The following is a 24,374-nucleotide window of genomic DNA, read 5'->3' as shown; positions in this document are numbered from 1 at the left end:
GAATGCCATGTGTGCAGTCTGGAGAGTGGATGTGGACATTTGATATGTTCCTCCTTTTCTAGATAACAATTCCTGTGACAAGGACAGATGGCTGTTTCCTTTATTTCTTACTGTTCAAAGCATTAGCATAGAAAATGAGTTATCTAAGAAGCGGAATGTTTCTTGTGATAAATGTGAGGGGCCGACCATCATTCCAGCCATTCCGTAATTAAGGCTGCAGGATGCTTGCATAACAGACCTACCCCTTGGCTATTTCATATGGTGTCAGATTGTGTTTGATTAAAATGATTAATTCCTATGATTATGTATAAATGGCTTAAATCTGTGAAACAATTTGCCAAATAAATTAGATCTACCAGCAAAGTTGAAAATTTCTTCCAGCAGAGGCAGTGTTGGGTAGAGAGCAGATTCAGAGCATCCCTGTGTCCTATGTGACTTCCTGCAAGTCTCCTAGGGACTCTGTTTCCTCACCATAAAGTAGGGGCTGGAAAGGATGACATCAAAAGTTCCTGTCTGCTCTTAGAATCTCTGATTTTCTGGAGTCTCAGTGGATCTGCGTGTAAACAGAAGAGTTCCAGAGATGGGCACCTTCTCAGCAACGATCCTGTCTCTGGCTAGTTGGAACCAGTGAAAAGGACATTGTTAAATGACATTTAGAGAACATGGGCTTGATCAGATAGTTCTGATCCAAATCCTGGCTCTGCTGGGTGCTGGCTGCATAATAATCTTCGAAAGTCACTTAAACTCTCGGAACCTCCACTTTCTTAGTAGATAACCTGAAGATCTGCTGTGGGTGGTAAAAAAGTCACAGTGATATCTTTGACATGTGTTAGCTGCCCAATAAATGGTAACAATTCTCATTAATCATTGTTGTGGGTTGAATTGCATCACCTGACAATTCTTATGTTGAAGCTCTCACCCCCAGTACCCTACTTAGAGAGTGACTTTATTTGGAGGTAGGATCTTTACAGAGGTAATCAAGTTAAAATGAGGTTATTCTGGTGGGGCCTAATCTAATAGGACTAGTGTTTTTATGCAAAGGGGAAATTTGGATACAGAGACATGCGTGAAGGGAAGACAATGTGGAGAGACGTAGGGAGAAGGTACTATCCACACCAAGGACACAGGCCTGGAACAGATCCTTCCCCACAGCCCTAAGAAGGAACTCAGCTACCGACACCCTAATTTTAGACTTTCAGCCTCCAAACTGTGAGACAATGAATTTCTGTTGTTTAAATCAGCAGTCCCCAACCTTTTTGGCACCAGGGACCGATTTCATGGAAAATAATTTTTTCACTTGAGTTAGTGGGGTGCAGGGGAATGGTTTCAAGATGATTCAAGCACTTTATGTTTATTATGCACTTTCTTTCTGTTACTATTGCATTGTAATATACAATGAAATAATTAATACAACTCAACATAATGTAGAATCAGCGGGAGCCCTGAGCTTGTTTTCCTGTAACTAGATGGTCCCATGTGAGGGTGATGGGAGACAGGGACAGATCATCCGGCATTAGATTCTCATAAGAAGCAGGCAACTTAGGGTGCTACTGGTCCGTAGCCTGGGAGCTGGGAACCCCTGGTTTAAACCACTCAGTTTTTGTACTTCATTACAGCAGTCCTAGAAAACGAATATGGTTATTTTCAATGAAATTGCCATTCTGTTGCCATCTTCCCGTGTTCTGGATGTGCCTTGTAACCCCTACAGAAGAGAACCCTGTGGTCATGGCTCTATGTTCACTGCCTCAACTGCTTTAGAGTGGTCAGCAGGCCTTTGGGAAGATATAATAACAGGATTTACTGATATTTTTGGTACTTTATACATATTTCATTAGATAAATCCTCACAACAACTCTCTAAGATACTATTATTTTCCCATTTTATATCTGAGAAAATTGAGGCACAGATATGTTTAGTAGCTTATCACACATCTATGAAGTGGTACAGCCGTACCACATAGTGGTACAGCGGTGAATGGGTCCAGATGCTTTGACCCTAGAGTCCTTACCCTTGATTTTCACAGTGGGCTCTTAGAAGCCCTCATGCAGAGAAGCTTAGAGATGGCTGGGGTTGAAGGAACAGTAAGTCTGAATGGCCACCCCTCATCAGTAGGACTCTTGGCAGCAGGATGAAGCTGATATCTCCATGCCTCAGCAGTGGCCTCTAAGGATCTCCCACATCGCATCACTGGAACACGCTGGATGCAATGTGCACCTGCCCCCCCGGTGCCCATCTGTAGATCACTGAGCCCACCACAGTGTCCCACTGGTCACAGCTCAGAACTGTTGCTCTCATTTTGGGTTCTATGCCCTTTATCTTTCAGGCTTTCCCAAAAAGCTGCCACTGATGGGTTTCTTCCCAAGGAACTGATGCAGAGAACCACTATGGAGGTGCAGAATGCCATAACAATTTAGAGTGTAGGCCTTGATGTCAGATGTCTGGGTTTGGATCCTGGTTCTGTTCCTTCCAATCCGTGTGAACTCAGGTGACTCATTTAACCTCAGATCATCACCTATAAAATGGCGATAGTGATGGTACTTATAGGGTTGTTCTGGCAGGGATTTAAATGAACACATGTATGCCTCTTGGACCAAACTTGGAGAGTACTTAATACATGTTGGCTTCTATTATACAATCAGTGTGATCAGATAGAGTGCCATAGTGGTAACTGCCTAGAAGTGCATTTGTTCTGGAAAGAGGACTATATCTGGTTTATAGTAATGAATTCATAAACTTTCAATAACTTGCCATCCAAATTACAATAGAAACACAGAACCTGATGTGTAAGTAAGTTATTTTAGGATGTTTATAGTTTGGTAGAAAATATGCGTGGTGTATAGTGGTATATAATAAAGATTTATTGAATGAATGAATGAAATGTGAGATGAGGCCAGCCATGAGGCATCCTGGTTCCTGGTACTGCAGGAAGTGGGGAGCACAGGCTGGCAAAGAGATGCCTGGGCAGCTATGATAAAAGCAGGAGTGCTCAGTTGTCCAAATCCCCAATTCTGGAGGATGAGGTAGTTCTGACCCAGTCCAGGACAGAAGGTAGAGGAGTGAAAACGCAGCGTGAATTTCGGGAATCTCACCATCACCATCAGTGGGGGTGCTGGGGCCAAGGCTGGTGCTGAGCTGCAGGGAGCAAAGAGAAGAGGTCAGAGCCCTGGTTAGTTGGGCTCCAGTCTTAGCGGGGAACTAAACAGAAAGCCAGGGACCTACAGCCTGTCAGATAGAAGGACTGTCCTATGGAACTTAGGGATTGCCAATGGCTCTGTGTTCATTTAGGGATCCCCGCATCACTCAAGGGATCTCTTGAGATAGTCATGGGGCAGCAGAAGCACTGCAAACTCTGATTGCCATGTGAGCCAAGCCTGATCCCATGTGAGTGAAACTTGATCCCATGTGACAAAGGCCTGATCCCATGTGATGGAGGTCTGATTCCATGTGAGTGAAGGCTGATCATCATGTGAGTGAAGGTTGATCCCATGTGAATGAAGCTTGATTACCATGTGAGTGAGCCTGATTCCATGTGAGCCAAGCCTGATCCCATGTGAATGAAACCTGATCCCATGTGAGTAAAGCCTGATCCCACGTGAGTGAAGCCTGGTTGCATGTGAATGAGGCCTGATCATCATGTAAGCTGAGCCTGCCTCCTGTGGACTGAGGGTAGGTCCTCACACCTGGCAGCTGGGAGAAGTTGGGGGCATTTGGGCAGAGAGCATGCCAAGGACTGGTCTCCAGCTTACATATTGCAAGACAGAGGGACCACACCCAAGCCCAGTGAGAACAGGCTGTTCCATTCTGAATAGACAGAAAGGACCTGCAGCTTGCATTGGCAACCTTCTGCCTCCTGCATCTCTTAAAGTGGAGTCAATTGATGGCTTTCCAGAAGCAAGGGAAAGCTTTCTACGGTGCTCATCATGAAGAAGCGTAAATTGTTACAGACTTTTCAGAGGGTGATAAATAGTACAGGAATCTATTACATAGAAAGTGAAATTCCCTGTTTCCTTTCCTCTCCCTCCCATCTCCCATCAATCTCTCTTTCTAGAATTAGTTACTGTTTATTTGGTTTGTGTCCGTTAGGGGTATGTTCCATGCATTACTCAGACATTTGTATTACATGTATTTAACTCTTTTTTTATGCATATAAGATGATACTGATGCGTTATTCTGAGACCTGCTTTTTTCATTTAATATAATTTGATAATGTGGTCACCTTTCCATGTCCATACACACGTATTTACTTCCTCATCTTTAACTAATGCATATTATTCCTAGTACAGAGGTAATTCCAGTTTTTAAATCAGTCTTCTGTTGATGGCATTTAGATCATTTCCACTTTTTCACTGCCACAAACAACACTGCAATTACCATCTTTAATGTTTTGATAATTCTGCAAGCTTGTCAGGTTTTGTTTTATAATAAGCATTTACTGCACCTTGCTTTTAAAAGATGTAAAAAAGAATCTCAAAATAAAACAAAACTTTGTTATGTTAGTATTTGGGTTTTATGTTTTCTTGGTTGGCTTCAGTTTTAGAGCAAGTTACTTGTTTTGATAACATGCTATGGTGTGGCTTATTTAAAGACACCATGGGCCTGTGGAGAGGCTGGCAGTGAGGTTGAGATTTATCAGGAGGCTAGAGGGGTGGTCCCACTTCTCCCTAGCAGGGAAGTTTGGGCAGGAGAGAACTTGACAGGTGTGTCACTCACTAGGGTGTGAAGTCCATTCACTGGGCACCTTGCAGGCATCCAGCGGGCACTCACTGGACACTAGGTATTATTCTCAGCACAGTGTCAGACCTCATACTGGCATAGCTTGGAGCACTTTGTGGGGAATTGAGCTGAGCATGGCATAGAACTCTTGGCCAGATTGTAGGTTTGGGATGGCTGAGGCATCTCGCTGGTCACTGCCCAGGCAGCAGCACCTTATAAGTCACTGGGCTGAGGGTGGTCACTGCATGGAGCACTTGACTGGGTAATGCATTAGGTGCTGGACAGCATCCTGTGTGCACCACTGCACAGGTCACCCTGCAGAACTCCTACTGGATCCTACACAGAATGTGACTTTCAGCAGCATAGTTGATACCATGCAAAACTCTGAACTGGTCTGCAGGAAGCACCCTTTCTGGGCACTACCATTACCCCAATAAGGGGCATGAGCAGGCAGCTGGAGAACCTAGCTCTTGTATCCTGGACCCAGTCAGTGGATACCTTCTAGGAGCAGAGCCTATTCTATGGAGGAAACGGAGCTATAGGCCCACCACGACAGCCACGTCCCAGGCACCGGGGAAAGGGAGGAAAGCAGTAGAGCCCATTCACATCTGCTGCCTCTTTCCTGCTGCCAGAAATGCTGCACAGGTTTGAAAAGGTTTGTTTGCAGAGTGAAACTCCGAGTAAACAGAAGCCACTGTCAATGGTGCGTGTACATCTGAGAGGAGCACATGGAGTGAAGGGAAGCATTTCCTGAAGACCTTGGAAGGAAAGTGAAGCTCTGAGATAGGTCTGTGCCAGGCTCACTGCAGCTTGAATGGCAGACCCTTGCCTGGGGGTGTGCCTTGGCCTTGGGATGTCCCTGTCCACCTGGGTTGCTTTAGTGCCTGTTACATCTCACATAAGAGGCAGTAAAGACAATCAAATACCTCAAGTGGCTCCCGAGATCCTTTATGAGAGTTGCTGTACACTCAATGCCAAGATCAAAGCCAGCCCACTAGAGATAAGATGCTGGGCAGCCGGTTGTACGCCCTCATTAGTGAAGAGATTATTTCACGTATTTCAGGTTTACAAAGATTCAGAGTTGCCCCTCAGCAACCAAGAAATAACCACATTTCATAGACCCGAGGAATCACTTGAGAGTGCCCTAACAGAATACTGTGTCTTCTGAATTTAGGGGACCCACAGGAAAGGGGGTGTTCACCCCTCCCAACACCAAAGTGCAACCAGAGGGATTTTGGACCAGCTAGGGCAGCTCTTTCTGTGATTAAGGAAGGCAGGTGTCTGTGCCTGGGAATTCTCTTACTCAAAACTAAGGAAAGTTAATCACACCTTTACCCAAATTCTTCGAGTCAAGAAGAAAACGTTGGCTCATCGTGCTACTCTGCTTGACTCTGTCCCCTCATTGCTCCCCAAATATGCTGAGTGTCTTTCCATTTCCCTGGTTTTGTCTCCTCAAACTCTCTTTCCTAATAGCTTTTAAAAATACAGGTAAAATGTACATAACACAAAGTTAACCGTCAACCATTGAAAGTGTACAATTCAGTGGCATTTAGTAATTCAGTAGTTGTGCAACCATCATCTCTGTCTAGTTCCAAGTCACTTTTATCACCCCCAAAGGAAACTGAACCATTAAGCTGTCATTCAGCTTTCCCTAACCCCCAGGTCCCTGGCAAATACTGGTCTGCTTTCTGTCTCTATGGATTTACCTACTGTGGATATTTTGTAGAAATAGTAGCATACCATACATGGCCTTTTGTGCCTGGCTTCTTTGACGTAGCATAAGGTTTTTGAGTTTCATCCACTTTGTCCTAGTAGCTTTTTATGGACATTCACGTGGTATAGAAAGAATTTAGTCTTCAGAGTCAGATAGACCTGGGTTTTCACTCTGGCTCAGCCATTTACTAGTTGTGTGTTCTGGGAAAGTTATTTACCCCTTCTGAGCTTCAGACCTCATTCATGAAACAAGAAGAATAATCCCCACCTCATATATAGCTGTGAGGATTAACATAATATATGTAAACCTTATATATAGTTGTGAGGATTAACAGATAATATATGTAAACTCACCTGATGTTGTATCTGGCACATAGTAGGCACTCCCTAAATGTTGGAGGCATAAGAATAAAGTTGAATGTGAGAGCGTTATGTTTATAGTATGCTAATTCCTTGTGTTTGCCCCTTATTTATGCATATTTTTCTGTGAGCACTTTACTGCCTGGTGGCAGCTCTTTTCTCGGAATTCCTTCACCCTCCCTTCCCTTTATCTAAATAATTTTCCTTGCACTGAACGCTCACTGCGTTGTTCCTTTGTCAAGTAAACTTTCGTTTTCTTGTGTGTGTATACTATCTCCCCAAATAGACTGCATATTTTCTTGAGTTTAGGAGGCATTTTCTTCTTCCAGGGCACATATGTTCCAGATTTTCCAGGACGGTCCCATTTTTAAACAGTCTCTCTCTTTTTTTTTTTTTTTTTTTTTGAGACAGAGTCTTGCTCTGTCACTCAGGCTGGAGTGCAGTGGAACCATCCTTGCTTGCTGCAGCAACCTCCACCTCAGCAATTCTCCTGTCTCAGCCTCCCGAGTAGCTGGGAGGCACTTGCCACCACGCCCAGCTAATTTTTGTATTTTTAGTAAAGACGGGATTTTGCCATGTTGGCCAGGCTGGTCTCAAACGATCCACAAGGTGCGTAAATTGCTTGAGATCAGGAGCACTTGCCACCACACCTGGCTAACTTTTGTATTTTTAGTAAAGATGGAGTTTTGCCATGTTGGCCAGGCTGGTCTCAAACTCCTGATCTCAAGCGATCCACCCACCTTGGCCTCCTAAAGTGCTGAGATTACAGGCATGAGCCATCACACCCAGCCAATAATCTCTTACGTAGTCCCCCTACAGCACCACTAGGATATCACAGAAAATCCAATAGTTTGGCATCCAAACCACATCCCCCAGACTGTTTTGGCATACAGAAGTGGCACAAGTTCCTTCTTTAGGCTAAGTTTGAATATAATCTCTTTTAATGTTTGGCGAAGGTGTTAGTTTCCCAGAAATGCCACCCCCAACATCCTCATAGAAGGGACATGTGTGGCAGTCAAGCCTCTGTCCCAATTATCAGGCTGTAAAAGGTGCAAGTTGGCATGCTTAGGAAGGTGCTTCTTCAAAGGTACTTGCTGCAGAAGCTAAAGTCCAAATTAAAATTGATTCACATTCTCATAGAAGCATCAGCTATTAGAGAGTAGGTTCTGAAATGGGATGTGTTACCAGAGAATGAGGTCAGTTATGGGCAGGGAAAATGTCTTTCAATGTTTCAGCATAACTTAGACTCATAGCTGAATTTATATGTTGGGCTTTTACTACAAATAAAATGAATAATTCTCAAAGTGTCCATTTAATGTTGTTGACCTTGTCCTTTTTTTATGTAGGAAGCTGGTACTTACAGAAGGGATAAAAACAGAAACCAAGAGTCAGAAACATTTATGAAGACAACAAATTTCTAGAGCAGTTGCTCCCAACCATTTTTTGGGTCACAGAGCTCTTTGAAGACTTGATCAAAGTTATAGACCCTCTCCAACAGAAAGATGCTCAATATACACAGACACACAAAAGAATGTGTATAGTTTTGGGAGGATTTGAGAGCCCCTTGAAGCCCACCTCAGGTCACTACGTTAGGATTTCTATTATAATAACAGCCACCAGTCTGTCAAGTATCCTGTAAAGCACCAAAGGCACAAAGATGAGGAAGACACGGTTCCTGCTTTCAAGGGACTTATATTTGGGTGAGGCAGACCAAACATTTACCCAGACAATGACACCTCGGCTAGTCAGTCACAGAAACTAACACTCTGTACCATCTCTCCTTTTCTTCCTACTGCCCTTACCCTGGTTTTGCCTCTCACTTTCTGGCTGGTAGCAATAGCTTCCAAGCTGCTGGCCTGTTGCTTCTTTAGTCATTCCTTACGTGAATGTGGTTCTCCTAAAGCTCATTCGCTGAGGAAGGATCAGACTGGACCACTCCTTTCTTTGGAAACCTGTCCAGGTGATTTTCTATCCCCTACAGCATAGAGAACCAACTCCCTACCACAGCAGTCAAGGCCTCTGGTTGGGTGTCATGAGACATTTTCAGCTTCATGTCCCATTCAGCCCTGCATGAATCCTACTCTATCAATACCTGACCCATCATTATTCCCTAAATAGAACTTGCAGTTTCAAGCTCCCCTAACTGGCTTAGTCTGCTCTCTGACCCCAGACTGCCATTTCCTTAATATTCATCTTTTAAATCTTTCTTATCCTCAGGGTCCCAGATGGAACACCTCCTCTGTGAAACTGTTTCCAACTCACCAAGTCAGAAGTAATGCGGGCGTTTTTGAGCCTGTATTTTACATGTAGTCAGTTCTGCCTTGTAAGAGTGTATTGTCCTGTCTGTCTGATTCCTCTGAGGCAGAAGTGGCACCAAACTTATCTCTGGGGTTTAGAGTCTCTGCCAGAAGGGTGGCCCACTTGAGACTGAATTCGTGCATTTTTCTCTCTTCAGTGAGAAGATGCAGAAATGTACCTCTGAATCCAAGACTGGCATTCCTTAGAAAGAGAGAAGTGGAATCCTTTGGTGAGTCTTCCTTAGAAAGGCACTAAAGATAGATTTTGTTAAAAGAGTAGGTGTAGCATGATTGACACAAAAGGGGATCCACGATCCCTCATGTGAGAGTTCAAAATAAAAGCTTTTCGGCTCTTGAAGACAGGCTTCAGGAGGGAAGACGATGGTGACTCTGGGTCTGTGAGGTGGAAAATCCCAGAAGTGATCCCAGAACAGTTCATTCCTGAGCTGGGCTTCAAATAGAAAGTCACACTGTGTAAAGGCTCTTGCTGGGCTGTCAATTAGGAGCAGAAGATCTGCCTCCTGCTCTGAGCTCCAGGCTGGCAGCTTTGCCAGCACGGACAATACTTTGCCCTCTTGAGCCTCTGGGTTCACCCCAGACCAGAGGGCTGTGCTTTCCTCACGTGGCCTTCACTCCACATTCACGCAGTGCCAGGCAATGGAAAAAGCTACAGCAAGGGTCCTGGTCCTGAGGGTTCGCTGGGCCCTTTAGGTTAGCTTTGGGTGAAGAGAACATGTCCTAATGTGATAGCTGTTCTTGGAGCTGAGGACAGGATGCAGCTTCTGTGGTTTGAAGGCAGCTCTCCAGTGGGAACTTCTGCTTAGCCACCAGTGCCTATCTCTGAAGTCAGAGTATGAGATAGAGTCAAGATGGTCTGGACTTTACTCTGAACGCTAGGGCCTGCTGACCACATCACCAGGAGAATATTGTTATAGAATTTATGCTATTGTCAGAATGCAACCTGTAGCATTCTAGTTGGATCCCAAACACACGGGTTTGCAGAGGAACCTTCTGCAAATCTGTAATCTCCAGCGTTCAAGCCCTTGTTCACAGCATGGGCACAATAAATGCTCACAGAATTAAAACCCAAGTGCTTCTTAGCCAGCTCCGAATATTGACTCTGCTATGCAAACCTTTCTTCCTATTTGCCGCCATACCAAACGCCACTGTTTTGGTCCCTCTCCCAGGTCTCTGTCTCTAAGCCCTTAATTAGAAAAAGGAAGCAGTAATTATTAAAGTTATTAAAATATGGAATATTGCAAAGGAGCGGATTAGAAGTCTTCGTGCTAATCCAAACAAATCGTGCTAATGTTACTTTGATTCTGGCAAACCCAAACCTGCAGAGGAAGATAAAAGCTAGGGCTTGTTTTCCAAGTGGAGAGTTTAGCCTATTCGCTAAGCCAGGATTCATCAAGCATTCACCGGGAGCTGCAAAGGAGAAGCAGGAGGAGATGAAGAGAAGACAGATGTGAACACTACAGAAAAGATGAAGAAGGGAGGGGGAGAGCTGTGTTGAGAAAATCAACCTGGCGGCCATAATTCATCAAGCTCCTTTCACGAGCTCCTCCCTCTTCCAGGAGCTATGATCTGGGGTACAAAGAAGTGCCTTTTCTACCTCACAACTTCAGTGACTGCGTTAATGAAGACGACTGCTTAAGCCTTACACCCAGTCCAGACACTTTTGCAGATCTAACTGCCTTAAGTGGACATGGCCCGTTAGGGAGAAGGATTTATGCTTCAATCAGCATGGTCTGCAGAGCTCAAACAGAGTTATCCTTTGGACACATTTTGACTGGGAACCCACCTGACCTGGAAGGTACCCACATGCATCTGAAATTCAACAAATACTAGATAGAGCTCAAAATGCACACCCCTCCCTGTTTTTCCTATGAGGACCCCATCTCAGCCACTGGAACCACCACTCCACACACCTCCAAGTCACATACCTGAGAGTCATCTTAGATGCCCCTGTTCATTGCTTTGCCAATGTCTTTTGGTTGCCAAGAACTGATGATGCAACCTCAGAGGTGTCTTTTATATCTTTTTTTCCCTCTTACCCTCAGCGCCACTGCTCTAGTTCATATCCTTGGTAACTTTTCCAATGTTGCTACTCCAATGTCTTCTTCTACCACTTTCCCAACCTACCGCATTCCAGCTGACCCAAACTTCTCAGCATTCCCAAGTCTCTGTGCCTTTGCACGGATGGTTCCTCTGCTTGGAGTCTTTTCCCTCCGTTGACCACCTGTCAAACTCTTGCCCATTCTCTGAGGCCCAGCCTAAGGGTTGTCATCTCTGGCTGTCCGGCAGCAGTGTTGATTCTCTCAGAGCTTTGGGTTTTGTGCCATCACAGCTCAAGCCCGATGCCACTGCCTTGGTGGATTGGACAGGCCTGTCTCTGTAAAGGCTCAGGGACTGTGGATTGCATGTTTACCTATCCCTCGGGCTTTGCAGAATACTTACTTGCACATGGTAGTGCTCAGTATCCCTCTATGGATAGAACACCAGTTCTGGAGAGTGATTAATCCCATAGATTCTTACCTCTGTGAAAGACAAAGATGCTAGTTTGAAAGGAAGAAGCTCCAGAGATGCCACAAAGAATTATGTGTAATCTTGTGACTTGATGAATTATAAGATGATGTCTGAGGCAAGAAGCAGGGGTCTGACGGTCTGACGGGAAAAGGAGGATAATGAGGACGTGGTACTTGAGTCTGCTGGCTGGAACTTTATTGTATTTCATAAAGTAGTGCTAAAAAATCATTACCATAGTTAGGATTTGAAAGACTTGATCTAAAGATTTCTATTTAGAATAACTACCACTTATTGAACACCCAATATGTCTAGACACTGTATTTTGCCTACTTTATATTTAAACCTGACTACTCTGCATATTAGGTATATTTATGCCAGTGTTATAAATGAAGAAATTGAGACTCAGAGAAGTTAAGTAACTCACTCATCGTGACACAGATATAAAGGGAGTAGAATAATAATTTTTAAAAAGTTGAAACATAGATTTTATTGCCAAACCTGATCTCTTCATACTAACCTCAGTTTACCCTGAACAGCAGACATGTACTACCTCTTCAGGATTTCTGCCATTAATCAATCACATCTTCAACTTCTTCTCTCATTGAAAATATTACAGGATTAACAACCCCTGATGAAATGGACTGAGGTATGTGCAATTTGCCCTCCTTCCCTTCAGTCATTCCTGGTTGGTACAATGGAGAAAACAGGCCCGAAAAGAGTGGGCCAAATGAGGAAAGGAAGACAAGTGAAATGCCCAAGTAATCCATAAGTCAGTAATAATATCTTTTATACTTTCAAAGTACTTTACAAAAACCATAATTTGGTTTGCTCCTCACCATAAGCCCCATTTTCTGGGTGAGGAAACTGAAGCTCAAGGTTAGGGGACTTGATTAAGTCTGAACAACTAGCCAAAAAGAAGAACCAGGACTGAAACTCAGGTGTGCATTCTCCTAGCCCCAAACCTGTTCCTTTACACGAGGAATGCTTGTGTGCCAGCTCCCAGCATGGTCCACGACAACCACTTATGTTTGAATATATGATCTATTATTGCACTAATAACTGGCCAGGTACTCTACAAAATTCATTGCATGAATTAATCTCTTTTAATTCACATAACAAACCTATGATGTAGGAACTATTATTTGTCCCATTTTCTTACAGAGAAGGAAACTGAGGCTCAGAGAGATTAAATGACTTGCTTAAGTGGCAGAGCCAGGATTTAATCTGGCTCTGATAACTGCTGAGGACTTGCTCTTGAAAGTGGTAACATGCTCCTTTCTGTCTTCTAATCATGGAGTGTTGTTTAAGTATCTCCTCTCTCAGAGAAAGCCAGTGCTATCTTCATTTAGGGCTGGGCTCAGTTGAATAAATGTTACATGGCAGGCCTCTTCAAAAGTCTTTTTTCCCAGATTTTCAAAAGAAGTACAAACAGTCCCCTTGGAAGATGGCAGAGAAAGATAGTTGGTTGCTGGCTGACTTTAGTCAGCATTAATTAATATCACCTTTTGAAAGCCCCAGGGCTAAGGGATGGATATTTCCTTGTATTTCATTTGAATTATTTACTGAGTTGAATTCTGAAATGAAACTCTGTGCAAGCAATGACCCATGCAGACACTGCAGGTGCTACTTTCATCCTGTTAATGGGCTTTACTAGCGAAAGACAACCCTCTTAGGGTTTTTATCTTCGTTTCAGAAAGAGGAATTAGGAGAGATGGTGATGAGAATACCACAGAGTCTTCAGGTCATGGTTTTGCCCCCTCCCTCACTTCATGCCTTTAGTTTTTGAAGGCCCATGGCTTCCTCCTCCTCATCTGCTTCGCTCCTTAATGGCTAGTTTTCTCATCTTTCAAATTGGGCTGTGTCAGGGATAATAACCATATAATAATGATAATAATCATGCCCTAACTCTGATTTCTGTTGGGTTTCTTAGCCCTTAATATAAGATTGGGCCTGGCTCCACTGCATCTCAGTAGATAGCCAATAGACTCCCCAAGATTTTAGTGCATTCCCTGGGAGGGGTGGTGGTTCTTAACCTCATAGTCAGCTTGTACTCTAAGCTCCTGCATTTGCAGAATTGGTTCAGTCTTACCTGTCCCTGGCTGCTTCTGAGAGACAAGTCATTTTACTCAATTTGCCTGGTGGCAGCCCTGATGGCCTTCTTTTTACATACATGTTGCAGCTGGAGTAGTTGATCCATCAAATAGGGTGTAACCTCATGCTCCCCTTTACCTATCTAATTCTTGAGTCTGCTGCTCCTTCCTTCAAAGTAACAAATAGTGTCATGTATTGAGGGCTTATGGTGTGTTAGGCATTGGATCGATTGCCTACACATATTATCACATTTCATCTTCAAAATAGCCCTGCAAGATAAGAAGTTGTATTCCCATTTCACAGATGGGAAAATGGCAACTCAGGTCATAACAAGGAAGTGAAGAAACCAGGATTTGAAAAACTGTCTGATTCCAAAGTCTTAACCCTTGCCTCCGTGACACTGCTCTGAGGGCTGAAAGTTTGCTGTGCTCTGGCCTAGCTTCTGGGCTAGGGGAGGAGTCGAAGTACATGTGTTTGTTCGTTTCCATCTCTTCCTGTGCTGTGTATCCTGGCAGGGCACTGGGCTTTGTCAGTGGAGTCTGAGGACTGTGCTCTTTTCATGGAAGACAGAGGCCTTTATCTCTTTCTTCCAAGTCTCCCATCTCTTCTTGAGTTATCTCCACAGGACTGTGCTCCTCCAGGAGCCCACAGGCCTCCCCAGCATGCCTTCCTTGGAAATGACTGTTGCCGTAACACAATGACCGGTGAGAAGGAAGGAACCCTCTCATCAGCTCCAAGCAACGATTTAGTGTATTGGTATATTTTAGTGCATTTTATATGGAGTAACCTAGTCTCTACCTCATGGTCCTGACAATATATGCCTCATATATCTGACAAGCTATATCTCAGTTCAAATGTTGGTCTTTCTTGGAAAGTTTTCTCCCACTGTCTCAAATAAGGGTGAGTCCTTTTCCTGTTCTGGTAGCTTTGTCACATCTCTCTGATTCACTGAAATCATAATATTTATCTCAAATTGAAATTACTGGAGTGACTGAATTTCTATGAAGTGCCCAGAAAAGGCAAATTTATAGAGACAGAAAGTAGACTAGTGGTGGCCTGGAGCTGGGGGTGGGAAAAGGGATTAAATGTAAATGGGCCTGAGGGATCTTACTGGGGGTATGAAAATGTTCTAAAACTATAGTGATTGTTGTACCACTCAGTAAATTTACTAAAAGTCATTGAATTGTACACTGAAAATGGGTGAATTTTATGATATATAAAACATACCTCACTAAAGCTGTTAAAAAAAGAAATTACCCTGTAGATTTTCCTGTTTATTACTGTCTCACATTCTGGTTAGAATATAAGCCTATGATGGCAGGGATCTCGTCTGTCTTGCTCACCAATATATCCCCAGCACCTAGAACAGCACCTGGCACATAGGAAGAGCTCAGCAAGTATTCAGAGAATGTGTGAATACTAGCAATCTCTTGCCATTTTGTAAGCACTCAGTGTAAGCCTGTGAAAAGAGACATGCTCAATACAGAATCAATAACAAATTTCAAATCCAAAAATCACACATTGAGCATGAAAGGAATCACGAACCCTCCATTCTCAATGGGTGCCAGATTGTTTGCTGTTAACTCAGCATTTTCTCTACCTCCTTCTACATCATCTTCATCATTACATCATAATTATAGAGAAAGCTGCAATTACATTTCCCAGAATTCCTTCACTGGATAGTTCCTGTTAGCTTCTGTAAACACTTGTGAAAGTTAAAGCAGAGGCCATTATTCTCTGACAGCAATTGTGGGCAGATAGGAAGTGGACAAAGGTGAGGTTTGCAGAGCTGTCAGGTGAGTTCCTATGAATCACCTGCTTCAATGCTTCGGGTAGCTAAGATTGTAGCTTTCCTGCAATTTTTGAAGTTTGCAGCACCTCTGGCCTTTCTCCTAGGAGTCACTTGCCTTGAGCCATGGGCATCAGAGGTTGCTGGCAGCTGCTCTCTGCTCTGGTTACTTATTAATTTCATGAAGATCAACTGTTACCCTAATCTTTGCTATCCAAATCTTTCCAATGGTTATGGTTGTATAAGTGTGTAATTCCTTATATTAAAATCTTTCCTGCTTGGAAAACCTGGAGGAGGTCTCTTTTTCTGATTAAACTCTAATACAATGGGTATAGAGTATAATTTTTAAAAACTCAGGGTTTAATGATGATGAGGAGAAGGAATGGTAGAGCTTCTTTGTGTCCTTTTCTGGGCTTCAGTTGGCCTCAAGAGGAACATTCTTTATGAATCTCTGGACACCATGGATCTTGAGCAAATGAGACTCTTTTCCTATTCCCATCATGACTTCTGTCATATCTTTCTGTTACTCTCTGGGCCATGGTCATTGTAAGTGGTTTCTTTCCTTAATTTTGTCTTCAACATCTTCCAGAAGCTTCTAGTGTACCTTTTCCCAGAGCACTGATTTATGGAACTTGGCCACCTTTCCTGCTTTTTCATTCTTGATAAAATCACCTGGTTGCCTGGTTACACCAAGGGAGCAGAGCTGACACTGGGCAAAATTCTCCAAAGCAAGACACATCAAGCTTGCTCACCAACCTTCCCAAAACTTGTACCAGACAGTTATGGAGCCAAGTACTTGGACTTGCTACCTAGAAAAAGACATTGTAGCAGGGGCATGCCAAGATGGCTGAGAGGAGGCAACACTGGAATGCAGCTCCCAGCGAATGAGATGCAGAGGGCTAGAGGACTTCACGATTCCAAGTGAAGTGCTGGGTTCACTTCGGTGGGACTGGTAGGGCACTGAAATAGCCCAGGGAAGGAGCTGCAGGGCAAGAGCCACCCAGGGAGGGTGAACTGAGACAGGGTGGGGTGCGTCCCCACCTGGAACATGCAGCCAGCTTGGAGGGTTGGGGACTTCACCCCCTTGGTGCTCTGATTCAGATCCTGTGCTTACCTCATCCCTCCTGCAACCCACGGTCCACAAGAGCCCCACCAGACTGAGGGGTACTGTGGATTGTCGATGCAAATCTGAGCAATGTCTCCCGCTGGGTGCTGCAAGTTGTTGGTGGAAGTTTGGACTAATGCCAGGGAGATGGACCACAGAAAGAGGCATATTTGAAAGCAGGGAAACAGGCCATAAGGCCTGGCAGGCCTCACCACTACAAAACTCAAACTGAAGCCTGTGCTGGAGAGCTTAGCAGCAAATACATCAGTTTGACCTTAACCAGGAAGATCGAGCTCGGGGAAGGAGAGATGCCGTTGGGAAGGCAGGGCTAATCTCGCCTGCAAACAAACTCCAGGGAAGAACCACCCACCCAGCACCCTGACTGAATCTGAGACAGCCCAGCAGCGCCTCTACAGGCCAAAAAGGATATAAGCTCCAACATAAATAGACAGGATGTCCACTCAGAGATTCCTCCTAAAACCACCAACTTCAAAGATCAAAGGGAGATAAATCCACAAAGATGGGAAGAAACCAGTGCAAAAAGGATAAAACCATCAAAGACCAGAACACTGCTTCTCCTCCAGGGATCATACCTCATTACCATCAAGGGAACAAAAAAAGACAGAGAATGAAATTGATGAATTGACAGAGCAGGCTTCAGAAGGTGGGTAACAACAAACTTCTCTGAGTTAAAAGACCATGTTCTAACCCAATGCAAAGCAACTAAGAACCCTGAAAAAAGGTTAGATGAAATGCTAACAAGAATGACCAGCTTAGAGAAGAACACAAACGACTTGATGGAGCTGAAAAACACAGCACGAGGACTTTGTGAGGCATACACAAGTTTCAAAAGCCGAATCGATCAAGAAGAAGAAAGGATATCAGAGATAGAAGATCACATCAATGAAATAAAACCAGAAGGCAAGATTAGAGAAAAAAGGGTGAAAAAAAATGAACAAAGCCTCCAAGAACTATGGGATTATGTGAAAAAACCTTATCTACACTTGATTGGCATACCTGAATGTGATGGGGAGAATGAATCCCAGTTGGAAAACACTCTTCAAGATATTATCTGAGAGAACTTTCCCAACCTAACAAGGCAGGCCAACATTCAAATCCAGTAAATACAGAGAACACCACAAAGATTTTCCTCAAGAAGAACAACCCCAAGGCATATAATTGTCAGATTCACCAGTGTTGAAATGAAGGAAAAAATCCTAAGGGCAGTCAGAGAGAAAAGTCGAGTCACCCACAAAGGAAAGACCATCAGATTCACAGTGGATCTCTCAGCAGAAACCCTACAAGCTAGAAGGGAGTGGGGGCCAATATTCAACATCCTTAAAGAAAAGAACTTTAAACCTAGGATTTCATATCCAGCCAAACTAAACTTCATAAGTGAAGGAGAAATAAAATCCTTTATGGACAAGCAATTGCTGAGAGATTTTGTCACTACAAGACCTGCCCTACAAGAGCTACTGAAGGAAGTACTTAACATGGAAAGGAACAACCAGTACCAGCCACTGCAAAAATGTACCAAATGGTAAAGAACAATGATGCAATGAAGAAACCACATCAACTAATGGGAAACCAACCAGCCAGTAACAAAATGGCAGGATCAAATTCAAACATAACAATATTAATGTTGAATATAAATGGCCTAAATGCCCCAATCAAAAGACACAGACTAGCAAACTGGATAAAAAGTCAAGATCCATCAGTGTGCTGTATTCAGGAGACCCATCTCACATGCAAAGACTCACATAAACTCAAAATAAAGGGATGGAAGAAGATTTCCAAGCAAATGGAGAGAAAAAAAAATCAGGAGTAGCAATCCTAGTCTCTGATAAAGTGGACTTTAAACCAACAAATATCAAAAGAGACAAAGAAGGGCATTACATAATGGTAAAAGGATCAATGCAACAAGAAGAGCTAACTATCCTAAATATATATGCACCCAATGCAGGAGCACCCAGATACATAAGACAAGTTCTTAATGACCTACAAAGAGACTTAGACTTCCATACAATAATAGTAGGAGACTTTAACATTCCACTGACAATACTGGACAGATCAATGAGACAGGAAATCAACAAGTATATCCAGGACTTGAACGCAGATCTGGACCAAGCAGACCTAATAGACATATACAGAACACTCCACCCCAAATCCACAGAATACACATTCTTCTCAGCACCACATCACAGTTACTCTAAAATTGACCACATAATTGGAAGTAAGTCACTCCTCAGCAAATGCAAAAGAACGGAAATCATAACAGTCTCTCAGACCACAGTGCAATCAAATCAGAACTCAGGATTAAGAAAAGCACTCAAAACTGCACAATCACATGGAAACTGAACAACTTGCTCCTGAATGATGAATGGATAAACAATGAAATAAAAATGCTCTTCGAAACCAATGAGAATGAAGATATAACGTACCAGATCCTATGGAACACATTTAAAGCAGTGTCTAAAGGGAAATATATAACAATAAATGCCCACATGAGAAACAAGGGAAGATCTAAAATTGACACCCTATCATCAAAATTGAAAGAGCTAGAGGAGCAAGATCAAAAAACTCAAAAGCAAGCAGAAGGCAAGAAATAACTAAGATCAAAGCAGAACTGAAGGAGATAGAGACACAAAAAAATCCTTCAAAAAAATCAATAAATCCAGGAGCTGGTTTTTTGAAAAGATCAACAAAATAGACTGCTAGCTAGACAAATAAAAAAAGAGAAGAATTGAATAGATGCAATAAAAAATGATAATGGGGAGATCAACACCGATTCCTCAGAAATACAAATGACCATCAGAGATTACTACAAACAGCTCTCTGCCTATAAACCAGTAAATCTGGAAGAAATGGATAAATTCCTGGACACTTGCACACTCTCAAGACTAAGCCAGGAAGAGTTGAAACCCTGAATAGAGCAATAACAAGGTCTGAAGTCGAGGCAGCAATTAATAGCCTACCAACCAAAAAAAGTCCAGGTCCAGATGGGTTCACAGCTGAATTTGACCAGACATACAAAGAGGAGCTGGTACCATTCCTGTTGAAACTATTCCAAACAATACAAAAAGAGGGAATCCTCTGTAACTCTTTCTATGAGACCAACATCATCCTGATACCAAAATCTGGCAGAGACACAACTAAAAAAGAAAACTAAAAAAGGCCAATACCCATGATGAACATTGATGCAAAAATCTTCAATAAAATACTGGCAAACCTATTGCAACAGCACATCGAAAAGCTTATCCACTATGATCAAGTAGTCTTCATCCCGGGGATGCAAGGCTGGTTCGACATACACAAGTCTATAAACGTGATTCACCACATAAACAGAACCAAAGACAAAAACTGCATGATTATCTCAATAGATGCAGAGAAGGCCTCTGACAAAATTCAACAGCTCTTTATGCTAAAAACTCTCAATAAACTAGATAGGGATGGAATGTATCTCAAAATAATAAAAGCTATTTACAACAAACCCACAGCCAATATCATACTGAATGGGCAAAAACTGGAAGCATTCCCTTTGAAATCTGGCACTAGACAAGTATGCCCTCTCTCATCACCCCTATTCAATATAGTACTGGAAGTTCTAGCCAGAGCAATCAGGCAAGAAAAAGAAATAAAGGGCATTCAACTAGGAAAAGAAGTCAAATTGTCTCTATTTGCAGACGACATGATTGTATATTTAGAAGACGCCATTGTCTCAGCCCAAAACCTCCTTAAGCTGATAAGCAACTTTGGCAACATCTTAGGATACAAAATCAATGTGCAGACATCACAAGCATTCCCATACATCAACAACAGACAGAGAGTCAAATCATGAACAAACTCCCATTTACAATTGCGACAAAGAGAATAAAATACCTAGGAATACAACTAACAAAGGTTGTAAAAGACCTCTTCAAGGAGAACTACAAACCACTGCTCAAGGAAATAAGAGAGGACACAAACAGGTGGAAAAACATTCTGTGCTCATGGTTAGGAAGAGTCAATATTGTGAAAATGGCCATACTGCCCAAAGTAATTTATAGATTCAATGCTATCCCCATCAAGCTACCATTGACCTTCTTCACAGAACCGGAAAAACCCACTTTAAACTTCATATTGAACCAAAAGAGAGCTAACATAGCCAAGACAATCCTAAGCAAAAAGAACAAAGCTGGAAGCATCACGCTACCTGGCTTCAAACTATACTACAAGACTACCGTAATCAAAACAGGATGGTACTGATACTAAAACAGAGATATAGGCCAATGGAACAGGACAGAGGCCGTGGAAGCAATGCCACACATCTACAACCATCTGCTCTTTGACAAACTGTACAAAAACAAGCAATGGGGAAAGGATTCCCTGTTTAATAAATGGTGTTGGATAAACTGGCTAGTAGGAAGCTGAAACTGGATTCCTTCCTTACACCTTATACAAAAATTAACTCCAGATGGATTAAAGATTTAAACATAAGAACTAACACCATAAAAACACCATATACGCTGGACAAAGAAAATGTGGCACATATACGCCATGGAATACTATGCAGCCAAGAAAACCTAGGCAACACCATTCAGGACATAGGCACAGGCAAGGACTTCATGAGTAAAATACCAAAAGCAACAGCAACAAAAGCCAAAATAGACAAATGGGATCTAATTAAACTTAAGAGCTTTTGCACAGCAAAAGAAACAATCATTAGAGTGAACTGGCAGCCAACAGAATGGGAAAAAATTTTTGTAATCTACCCATCTGACAAAGGGCTAATATCCAGAATCTACAAAGAACTGAAGCAGATTTGCAAGAAAAAAACAAATCCATTCAAAAATGGGCAAAGGATATAAACAGACACTTTTCAAAAGATGACATATATGTGGCCAAGAAACATGGGAAAAAATGCCCATCATCACTGTTCGTTAGAGAAATGCAAATCAAAACTACATTGAGATACCATCTCACGCTAGTTAGAATGGCAATCATTAAAAAATCTGGAGACAACAGATGCTGGAGAGAATGTGGAGAAATAGGAACACTTTTACACTGTTGACAGGAGCGTAAATTAATTCAACCATTGTGGAAGACAGTGTGGCAATTCCTCAAGGATCTAGAAGTAGAAGTTCCATTTAACCAAGCAATCCCATTACTGGGTATATACCCAAAGGATTATAAATTGTTCTATTATAAAGACACATACACACCTATGTTCATTGCGGCACTGTTTACAGTAGCAAAGACCTGGAACCAACCCAAATGCCCATCAATGATACACTGGACAAAGAAAATGTAGCACATATACACCATGGAATACTATGCAGCCATAAAAAATGACGAGTCGTGTCCTTTGTAGAGACATGGATGAATCTAGAAACCATAATTCTCAGCAAATTGGCACAAGAACAGAAAACCAAAGACCACATGTTTTCACTCATAGGAAGGTGAGAACAGTGAGAACACTTGGGCGCAGGGAAGGGAACAACACTCACAGGGCTAGGTTGGGGGATGGAGGGGAGGGGAGGGACAGTGGGGTTCGAGTGGGGAGGATGGGGAGGGATAACACCAGGAGAAATGCCTGATGGAGACAGCAAACCACCATGGCATGTATGTACCTATGCAACAATCCTGAAGGATGCAGGAAGTGCACATGTACCCCAGAGCCCAAAGTAATAAAATAAACATACAAAAATTTTGATTTAAAAATTAAAACATTAAATCATTATGTAAAGTAAAAAATAGAAAGGAAGAGACATTGTGTAACTTGTTACTTTCCTTCAAATCACAGTAAAGAAATGAAATTAGGCTGAGGTCATCTTTCAGTAATTATTCTGTCAGGCCACACTGTCTTGGTTCAATTGGAGCCTGAATGACTGTGTTTCTGAATCCTCTGTAGAAACAGGCTGGGCAAAATCTGTAGGCTCTTCATGGCCTGTTTGGGCCTCACTCAGCTCCTCATACCGCAGATCCAGGAGCTCATAAAGCCTCCAGCCATTCCTGATCAGGACAGCAGCCTGGTGCCCATAATCTCGGCAGCCTGGAGTGAAGTCACATTCCCAGACTTGATGTTCGAATGACAAGAATGACCTCTGCCTATTTGAGTGCCCCACAGTCCTGTAACTTCCTCACTCAGGAGTAGACTTTGCCAGACTGGGCATTTGCTACAATTTCTGCCCTGTGGTGGCCTGCTGATTATGCCTTGCATTGTATTTTCTCTCTAAGACTGGGTCCCGACTTGAATTCTATCTCTGTGGTTGGGACTTACACTCAGGTCAGCTGGGATGGTGGTAGAGAAGTGGTAAAATCTCCTACCTGAACTCAGTCCTCCCAAGCTGGTGGCTGAGGTTTATTCCTGCTAAGAATAAATGCATTACTAGAGTTGCCATCACCTGCCTGTATGCATAAACATCTCTCCCAATACCCGAGCTCTTCCCTTTTCAGTACTCCATCATCCCCTGTCCTCTCTCTCTCACCCACCGCACTCTACCAGTAGCCTTGCCTTGCCTAAATTAGTGCAAAACAAACCGTACCTGTCAGACCTTGTGTCTTGAATCATCCAGTTGTCTTTGCAGGAATCAGCCTCTTCAGTTGAGCTAGATGAAATTCCATAAGCATTCAAGGATCTTTTGTTATGTGCTAGGTGACAGCCAAGTATGCCTCAGTTCCTACCTCTAGAAGTCCACAGCATTGCCTAGAAAAATGTTCCTCTACTGGCTGGCCCACATCACTCATGGCCCACTGTGTATCACATCTAAGTCCGTATTCCAGCATGGCAGAATTTCTCACAGCTGGAGGCAAGATTGAATGCAGTGTAGGATGAAATCTTCTTGTTAGTTCAGGCAGAAGCAACACTGGGGTTGAAATTCTCCAAGTAATATTTCCATTTGTCTGGGGGAAATTGATGGAGCCTTAAAATGCTTTTCTGCTTACAAAGGTGGGGAGAGTTGTTCAGATCACTGGAAGATCCTAGTATGATAGAAATATGCAATAATGCTAATATAAGATTCATTCTACATGTGCTGATAACTTAGGGAGGGCATCGAAGGCTGTGAATTTTTGATGGTTTGTTGCTTTAGGCAAAATCAGTGCCTCATCTAACAATGATGACAATGATAATGATAAAGCTGGAAAGAAAGTGAAAAGAAAAAAAAAAGGCATTCATTGTGCTTCTGACATGTGCCAGTCCTTGTGGAAATGGAATCATCAAATACTAGGAGTATTTCCTATCTACAAATCTCAAAGACCCTGGGCATGGATAGGATGGTATTTCTTGTAAGGGTTATTAGAAATATTTTTAAAACCACTCCTGCTTAAATTTTTTTCTCTTACTTGGAAAACCTATAAACTTTTCATACTATAAGCTGCCTTTCTTTATAGAACTATGAAATTCTCCTTCAGATACAGTCAAATTTTATGGCCAAAATGTAGAAGATAAATTGGGAAGTAAACACATTCCTGTATTCATTAAAACCTACACGCCGTAAAACTGATTCTACTCCTCATAAACATGTATTCCACCAGCACTGGGAATGGTTGAAAGTGATGGGGAGCATGTATCAGGAAAGGCTACCACATGGACACAAAATAAGGTGTTAATACATTCAGTTCTTGTTCTCTGTACTGAGATTGCTCAGTTTCTCCACAGGGATTGACCACCCTAATGATGCATTAGAGCTGCCACTGATTGACATAGACACAAAGTATCCTGGACACCTCTGAAGGAAGGCATGCTAATTTGAACAGATCCTTTCACCATCAAGCTTAAGAAATGGCAGCAAACACT

Source organism: Sapajus apella, unplaced genomic scaffold, assembly GCF_009761245.1.
Source record: "Sapajus apella isolate SASKATOON/1434 unplaced genomic scaffold, GSC_monkey_1.0 scaffold47, whole genome shotgun sequence".
NCBI classification, from domain to species: domain Eukaryota; kingdom Metazoa; phylum Chordata; class Mammalia; order Primates; family Cebidae; genus Sapajus; species Sapajus apella.
The sequence above is the reverse complement of the archived record's forward strand: the minus strand, read 5'-3'. Positions refer to the sequence as shown.